At 37.7% G+C, this 9366-nt stretch overlaps 1 long non-coding RNA gene across 1 annotated transcript; it reads left to right on the plus strand.

Annotated features, from left to right (window-relative positions):
* Nucleotides 1–1505: 1505 nt before the first annotated feature.
* LOC138900626 (uncharacterized) lies at nt 1506–8239 on the plus strand. The gene is made up of 2 exons (XR_011411738.1): nt 1506–1617; nt 7985–8239. It is a non-coding gene; the product is annotated as an uncharacterized lncRNA (long non-coding RNA).
* Nucleotides 8240–9366: the final 1127 nt, after the last annotated feature.

The following is a 9366-nucleotide window of genomic DNA, read 5'->3' on the forward strand; positions in this document are numbered from 1 at the left end:
TTGATGAAAGCTCGGAAATAAGACATCACATCCCGCATTTTTTGTACGTTAAAGATTCGTCGTAAGTTAATCGACGTAAGTTCGGGAATGAGATTATTTTAAGATTATAAGCATTATGCTAATTGAAACAAGTGATGAGGAGTAAATTCGTGAAGGTGAGAGGGTAAGCAAATTGAAGAAAATGATTTTCGTCGAAGTTTGATATTTTTGGGAAAAAATACAACCCGAGCTAAAATACCCGATATTTATGACTAAATACCATACAAGGTACCACACGACCATGATAGTAAGGTGTATAAGGTGTGTTAAAGTGAGTAGTATTTTAAGTAAGTTGAGATAATTCTTAATTATATGGGTAATTGGTTAATTATTGGATAGTAGTATATTACCTAAATTATTGGATAAATGTTAAAATTCCCCAACGTGACAGCCCACCCTTTAAACTAATGACTCTTAACTCAAATTGAAAGATAGAAAATTAATTTTATGTGGCTAAGCCACCACATTAAGCGGGCCCACACCTATTCAAACACATTTCTTCATTACGTGTTGCAACATACTTAGAAATTGGGACCATTTTGCTTTATTTTGTCTTTCAGATTTTCAAGTGATCCAAATATAGTGCTCTTTCCATTACAAAGACACATTAGAATATATCAAAAGAACACATAACATCTTCCTACTACAATACCAAATTATACACGATGGAGCACTTGGTAGGCATCGGGTTTGTGCTATTGTTGTGATTGAATTTGGTCGTTCCCTATTTCAATCTCGCTATTACGTGTTTCATCGCGATTGGCGTGTGTTAAAAGGATTTTCAAGAGAATCGGTTCAGGTATGTCAAGGCTATACCTTCTTTCTTTTTGGCATGAACCAAATGATACAAATGAAACGAACAAAATACGAAACTTTCATAAATGACTCTATTCATAGAAATGCTAGGAGTGTCTATATTTTTGATTCCCCATGTGTCTTATTATTCTATTATCTGTTCATGGGTCTCAGAAAATACATAAATTGATAAAGTTTATTTCATGACTTTAATCAAAGGCATAATGGTCCTATTACGTTCCGAGAGATTTTATTGACGTATTTCATATGCATTTCATTCATTTATATGTACATTGACTCATGACCAGATGGAGTTATATACGCGTATATATGTATATTATACATATATGGGATATGAAAAAAGGTTACAGCATTATATATGCACCACTACCTGATCAGCTGGTATACGTTGATGATTTGCCCACAGTGGCTGAGATGATATGATGGGATGCCCTCAGAGGCTTGATGATGTTATGAACGCATATACCTATGCATGGTATGACATTTATACACATATGCATGACATTATAAATATGAAATGATTTACAGAGCTATTCAGACATACATGTTGAGTCTTTTACTCCATGTTTCTCCCATGTCTATTATTTATCGATTTTCATTCCTTATATACTCGGTACATTATTTGTACTGACGTCCCTTTGCCGGGGGATGCTGCGTTTCATGCCCACAGGTCTCGATAGACAGGTCGAGAGCCCTCCAAGTAGGCTATCAGCTCAGCGGAAGATGTTGGTTCGCTCCATTTGCTCCGGAGTTGCTTGTTTGGTCAGTATGATTTAGACATGTATTGTTTGGTATGGCGGGACTCTGTCTTGACCTTTATGAAAATTATGTATTCTTAGAGGCTTGTAGACAGATGTCATGTATGCAAAAGATTGTATGGCCTTGTCGGCCTATGTTCAGTGTATGAGTGGTTATTTTTGTCTTATAGGCCCGTATGTCTTATGTATAAGTTGGTATTACATGTTGTATTCTACTTATCTTATGGTAGCCTTTCCGGCTCATTAATCAATGATAGTACGATAAGAAAGATACGTTATGTTGGTACTCGGTTGAGTAAGGTACCAGGTGCCAGTCGCGGCCCATCGATTTGGGTCGTGACAAAAGTGGTATCATAGCAGTTCTGTCCTAGGGAGTCTACAAGTCGTGTCTAGTAGAGTCTTGTTTATGGGTGTGTTGTGCACCACACTTATAAGCAGGAGACTACAGGGCCTTTAGGACTGTCACTCTTTCCTCTTACTCTAGATCGTGTGGTAGAGCTCACTTGTAAGAACTCAATTTCCTAAACTCTATCTTATTCATAATACAACGATGCCTACATCCAGAAAGACAGTTGGTAAGAGATTGCATGTGGATGTGGAAGAGCAAGTCAGAGGAACTCGATTTTGCATGATGCTTATGATGAGCAAATATAAGGTCTTCAACAGAACATGCATGTACTAAGACGTGTAAGCCTCCTGATAAGGATCCCTAAGGAAAAAATGTCTATCCACTCTTATGGTAATAAGGAACAAGAGAATCGGAAGGTAGATACAAGTTTCAGCAAGTAAAAGGAACAAGATGAGAAGGGTACGAGGTACCAGTTAATGAAGATTATCGGTATTTTCAACTCCGACAGAAAAATATAAGCATTGTGAGTTACCTTCAACAGTAACAGAGGTATTTATAATTGGCCACACCCATCTTAGTTATACCATATTGGGGGCTAACAGGTGTAGTTTAAGGAAAGGACGGGATATTAGGATTCAGCTAGGGTTAGAGTAACCCAAAATGGTGAATGGATTGTTTGTGTTAGTTGACATTTTCGAAGGATATTACAAAGGTGCTAATAGATCTCTTTGTGAGGCACCCAGATGGTGCACTCTAGAATATTACAATTAGATCTGAATACTCACATGATCAAAAAAATTTAGAAGATAGGCACTGAAAGCCTGGCAAGGACAAATATTACCTTAGTGTGGCTAGCGCCCCTACTAGAGCGAGAACGTTAAGCAATCCGAATAGCCTATGGATAGAGCAAGGGGAGCTAAAAGCAAAAGAATGTCTCGTTGGAGTTTTCAGAATAAAGTGATAGACATAAATGTTAGCGGAAAATAAGAAGAGAGTTAATGAAGCATTATGAGTAAGATATGATACATGGATGATAACGGTAGATCAAAAAGATAACAGAAATACAGAGTCTATAGTCAAGTAAACAAGAGGTGACAGGCCTTGAGACAACAAAGGAGTATAGGCCATAAAGTCATATTCTCATTTCGAGAAGTAAGTTTGTGACTCCAACGCGACTACCAGAAGGAAAAGTTAAATCCCAGAGTAATGGAAATCAGTATGGGCTGGTGAACAAGATAAACTAAACATGAATTAGGGACTGGGTGATTTGATAATGGTCGACATCATGAGAATTTCAGATTTCGTTCCGGCGATAATAGAATGGACAATAGAAGGAAATTCATGAGAAATTCAGAGAATGGTCATTCAGGAAGACGCTTCCCTAAAAGCAAGCAATGTGAGCAAAGTTAAGCTTAAGGGACTGTATGTGCCAGTTATACTTAGTGTCACCCTCGCGAGTAAGTAAATTTGTTATCCTTGGTACGGAAGGATTACCGCGAGGCGAGTAAGGATCATCGATGTTGTGAAAAGATGCCAAAGATGAAGAGGTAAAACATCTATACGTAGATTATCGTGGCACTAAATCTTAGTACTCCCCTAAATGGGGGAATATGGAGTGATGTGGCATTAAGTAAGAAATAAATGATTTTAGTAACTATGGAATAATAAAGGAAGAATGCGATAAGAATGAGAAAAAGATAAGATTGCACTTATTCAAAGCATACAGGTATGCTACGATTCCAGAACATTACGCAAGCACAACGTCAAGGAGAGGAAGTAAGGGTTCCGGCCTGGGATGTTATTGATAGATAAGGAGCTAGAGCAAGACATAAGTTAAGATAAAATAAATAACCCAAGAAAGATTACGCGGAACATTGATATGAGAATGGGCCAACGAGTAGTTGGTAGTTGATTCAGGAAGAGCCTAGTTATGGCTAGACAGGAGGTTACAGACGAGTCAGCAGATCGTGCTAGATAAACATAATAAAACCCAATATGGTGAATTCAGCCTCCCAGTAATGTCATTGTAATACTTGAGAAATATTCAGATAGGAGTTGGGGTAGTTAAAGGTACCGAATGAGTGTTACGGAGATAAAAGAGAGTTCCACTGGGAAGACAATCAAAATATCAACTCAGAAGCAACCCTACAAGTATAAGGGCGTGGAGGTAAGTAACTACGAATAATTATAGGCGAGGAAGGACATCAAAAATTTCGTCGAGTATATGAAGTAATAGGCTCGCAGCTTTACAAGAGTCAGAGGGTCCTCCCTAAGTACTACAATGAAAGACTAGCTGAGGGAATAAGGAAGAAGGCTTCAACCTAAGCATAGTGACCTAAAGAGGAAATGGTCTTGTAAAAAAAAATAGTCTCACTACAACATTGTATGCACTCCATAGGGAAGTGGCACCTACCATGGCTAATGAACGGGAAGTAAAATCAAAAGTAATATTCGAGAACATATGAGTCGCATGAAAACTCTTGCATGCGTGGAAACTAAGATAAGCTAAGTATGCACGCTACAAGGAGGTTTAGACCAAGAAAAATAATGGCTTACATTTAAAGAAAGCTGAGAATGGACGAAAAAGAATTATTCGATTAATGATCCAGAGTTAGTTACGTTATGAACGCACTTAAGATTTCGGAGTATTATCCATGCAACATATGTTGGCAATCATATGGCCGTAGAAGATTCCGGTATAAGTTAAAAGAAAGAATTAAGCCACAGATCGGGAGATAGCTTAAGCCTACGTAAAGGCTGATCAGAAGAAGAAGGAAACTAAAGAGTTACATCAACGAAGTAAATCAAAAATCTGATTATTGGACCAAGGAAATTATAGATCTCGTGATTGAGAACATTGCAGGATTACTCTTAGATATCAGAGGTACAAGAGAGATAGTACAGTAGCCATATTCTAAAATGGCTCTACAATAAAGCCAGTTAGAAGAAGTACCAGCCTCATAAGAAGTCAGTATGAATCTCCCACCGGATTGTGTATACATAAGAGGTGCAAATATTATAATAGAGATTCAAATTGTGGATGTGAATTATACCTATGTGGAAGGAAGGTTATGAAAGAGACAGAAGAATGTGAGGCAATAAATTAAGATAAGTAAGGTAAAGGTGGACAACGTACGAGATACTCTAATGCAGAAGGTTGTGAATAGTCCTTACTTCGGATAGAAGGCTAGAAGTGCGGGGATCAATATCCAGGAATGATACCGGCGTCATAAGTGGCATATTTTCCAGCCTATGGCTTCTAGGTACGGAGAGGTCTAGTTAAAAGAGTAAAGAAGAGTTAGAGATGATGTGCTGTCTTGCTTGATGTTCCAAAATCACATAAGGAAATCTGTGGTGCAAGCAAGATGAAGGAAGGGTGCGAGTAGTATAATTGAATATGTGTAGGTCGCAAGCTAAAGTATGGTAAAGTGACAAGGTTTTAGGAAGACAGGAGTAAGGATAAGAAAGGGCGAGTGAGAAGGTAATGAGAATGGATAAAGTCCTTAGGATTAAGCCCATGAAAACAAGAGAGTTGATGGTTTCTCTAAATTATACAAAGCTCAGTATAGCCTAAATGAACTCAAACGAGTCTAAGACTAATGGCATTTAGAAGAGATGGAATGCTGCCCTGATAGTACAATGAGGGTGTAATTATGATAGATAAAGGATGATGTTTGGGCCTTCGATTGAGTCCTAATTTCATGAATTGTACGGGATAAAATACCCATATAAGTGAATCAGATTGGGATGCTATAAAATACGATTATTGAAGTAGAGTATCGCCGCTAAGTGAATTAGGAAAAACACTTCAAATATCCCTCGATGCACGTAAGCCCTAGTGGCAAGGTACGTAAAAAGTTTCAAGTTATCAGTGGTATATTATAGATTAATGTTGAGGTGAATCAACAATGGATGGACAAAAGTCACAAGATATGAAATGAGATTAGGCCATCATTCTTAAGTTGAACAATAATATGGAAGCGTTAAAAGACTTAGCTTTATGTATATAGGATAAGCAACGAGAGTAACCTGGAGTTTTGTAGCAAACCTCAGTAACTATAAATTGAAGTAAGAATTATGGTATAGTATGGCCTACTTAGATGAAGTAAAGCTAATGATCCCCAATGGGACAACTTGACATAATTTTATATATGTTCACAAAGTGAAGCCTAGAGATTGGCTAAAAGCTGGAGGAAAAATGAGAGAAGAGTCGCATCGGCGCACATACAAGGAAAAAGTCGTACAGGCTGTATGACAGAAGATAGCAAGAGTTACGAGATTAGAAGAATTTCAACCACAGACCGTGGTGTGAGAAAGAGGCCTAAAGGGGGGAATGCCCTGGCCTTTGGATATATTCAAAGAATAATTGCCTAAATGGCAAGAAGAGTATTAAATTATTCGCGAGAGCTACAGGTTATGAGAATGATAAGTGTATCAGTCAACATTCGAGGATGAATGTTCCAAAGGGGGGAATGATGTTACACCCCATGTTTTCGTACGTAAAAGTACGCCATAAGTAAATTGATGAAAGCTCGGAAATAAGATATTATATCCCGCATTTTTCGTACGTTAAAGTTTCGTCGTAAGTTAATCGACGTAAGTTCGGGAATGAGATTATTTTAACATTATAAGCATTATGCTAATTGAAACAAGTGATGAGTAAATTTGTGAAGGTGAGAGGGTAAGCAAATCGAAGAAAATGATTTTCGTCAAAGTTTGATATTTTGGGAAAAAATACGGCCCGAGCTAAAATAACCGGTATTTATGGACTAAATATCATACAAGGTACCACATGGCCATGATAGTAAGGTGTATAAGGTGTGTTAAACTGAGTAGTATTTTAAGTAAGTTGAGATAATTCTTAATTATGTGGGTAATTGGTTAATTATTGGGTAATAGGATATTACCTAAATTATTGGATAAAGGTTAAAATTCTCCAACGTGGCAGCCCACCCTTCAAACTAATGACTCTTAACTCAAATTGAAAGATGGCAAATTAATGTTATGTGGCTAAGCAACCACATGAAGAGGGCCCACACCTATTCAAACACATTTCTTCATTACGTGTTGCAACATACTTAGAAATTGGGGCCATTTTACTTCATTTTGTCTTTCAGATTTTCAAGTTATCCAAATATAGTGCTCTTTCCATTACAAAGACACATTAGAATATATCAAAAGAACACATAACATCTTCCTACTACAATACCAAATTATACATGATGGAGCACTTGGTAGGCATCTGGTTTGTGCTATTGTTGTGATTCAATTTGGTCGTTCCCTATTTTGATCTCGCCATTACGTGTTTCGTCGCGATTGGCATATGTTAAAAGGATTTTCAAGAGAATCGGTTCAGGTATGTCAAGGCTATCCCTTCTTTCTTTTTGGCATGATCCAAATGATACAAATGAAACGAGCAAAATACGCAACTTTCATAAATGACTCTATTCATAGAAATGCTAGGGGTGTCTATATTTTTGATTTTCCATGTGTCTTATTTTTCTATCATCTGTTCATGGGTCTCAGAAAATACGTAAATTGATAAAGTTTATTTCATGACTTTAATCAAAGGCATAATGGTCCTATTATGTTTCGAGAAATTTTATTGACGTATTTCATATGCATTTCATTCATTTATAGATGTACATTGACCCATGACTAGATGGCGTTATATACGCGTATATATATATATATGGCGTTATATATGCGTATATTATATGTATATGGGATATGAAAAAAGGTTACGGCGTTATATACGCACCACCACCTGATCAGCTGGTATACGTTGATGATTTGCCCACAGTGGCCGAGATAATATGATGGGATGCCCTCAGAGGCTTGATGATGTTATGAATGCATATACCTATACATGGTATGACAATTTATACGCATATGAATGACATTATAAATATGAAATGATTTACAGAGCTAGTCAGACATCGATTTTCATTCCTTACATACTCGGTACATTATTTGTACTGATGTCCCTTTGTCGGGGGGACGTTGCGTTTCATGCCCGCAGGTCCCGATAGACAGGTCGAGAGCCCTCCAAGTAGGCTATCAGCTCAGTAGAAGATGTTGGTGCGCTTCATTTGCTCCGGAGTTGCTTGTTTGGTCAGTATGATTTAGACGTATTTTGTTTGGTATGGCGGGACTTTGTCCCGACCTTTAGGAAAATTATGTATTCTTAGAGGCTTATAGACAGATGTCATGTTCGTAAAAGATTGTATGGCCTTGTCGGCCTATGTTCAGTGTACGAGTGGTTATTTTGGTCTTATAGGGCCCGTATGTCTTATGTATAAGTTGGTATTACATGTTGTATTCTACTTATCTTACGATAGCCTTTCCGGCTCATTTATCAATGATAGTACGATAAGAAAGATATGTTATGTTGGTACTCGATTGAGTAAGGTACCGGGTGCCCGTCGCAGCCCATCGGTTTGGGTCGTGATATTTGCCATGTTATCACATGCCCCACTCTTCGTTGATATTTATTCTATTATGTTTTTCGTTGTCAGTTTTATATCGATATCTTGCACAGGTTATTTTACTAGTGAGTGTCATGACTTGAACCTCGTCACTACTCCACCGAGGTTAGTCTTGATAGTTCGTGGGTACTAACTGTGGTGTAATCATACTACGCTTTTGCACATTCTTTGAGCAGATCAAGGTACCTCAGATCGTGCGGGTCATTAGGGAGTAGTGCCGAGCTGTTAAAGACTTCAAGGTATACATGTTGTTCTGCTTGCAGGCCTCGAAGTCACCCTCTTTTACTTCTTTTTGTACTATTTATGTCTACATTTAAGATTTATCATGTATTCCTTGTAGAGCTTGTGACTTAGTATTATAGGATTTTGGGATGATGACTGTTATATCCCCCTTTGGCTATGTCATAGTATTTTTCATATTTCATTTAACATTTAAGTTGATATATTCTATTTGATCTCGTCTTATATAGGCTACCTAGTCTTAGTAACTAGTAGCCATCACGACCCTTATGGTGGGATTTTGGGTCGTGACAACATAACATCCCCACAATGCCACCCTTATGTCGCTTCATGCTTATTATCAATGGAATGCTTCCCTTATGTCACCGTATGCACATAAATATACACCCTTATGTCACCGCATGCACATCACAATGAAATGCCTCCCTTATGTCGATACATGCACATAAGCCACCTTATCTCGCCGCATGCACATCACAATTAATTGCCTCCCTTATGTCGTTGCATGCGCATTTACAATCAATCCGCATAACATGTCCACATGTGCCACAATTATCAACAATGCAAGATAAAAATTTATCATCAAGAGGTACATCATCATAATTCATCAATAAAGCGCACAAGGACATGATAACAACAAAAGCGCGGATAAAACATGACTATGGGTAGATCAAAT

Source organism: Nicotiana tomentosiformis, chromosome 10 (assembly GCF_000390325.3).
Source record: "Nicotiana tomentosiformis chromosome 10, ASM39032v3, whole genome shotgun sequence".
In the NCBI taxonomy this organism is placed as follows: Eukaryota; Viridiplantae; Streptophyta; class Magnoliopsida; order Solanales; family Solanaceae; genus Nicotiana; species Nicotiana tomentosiformis.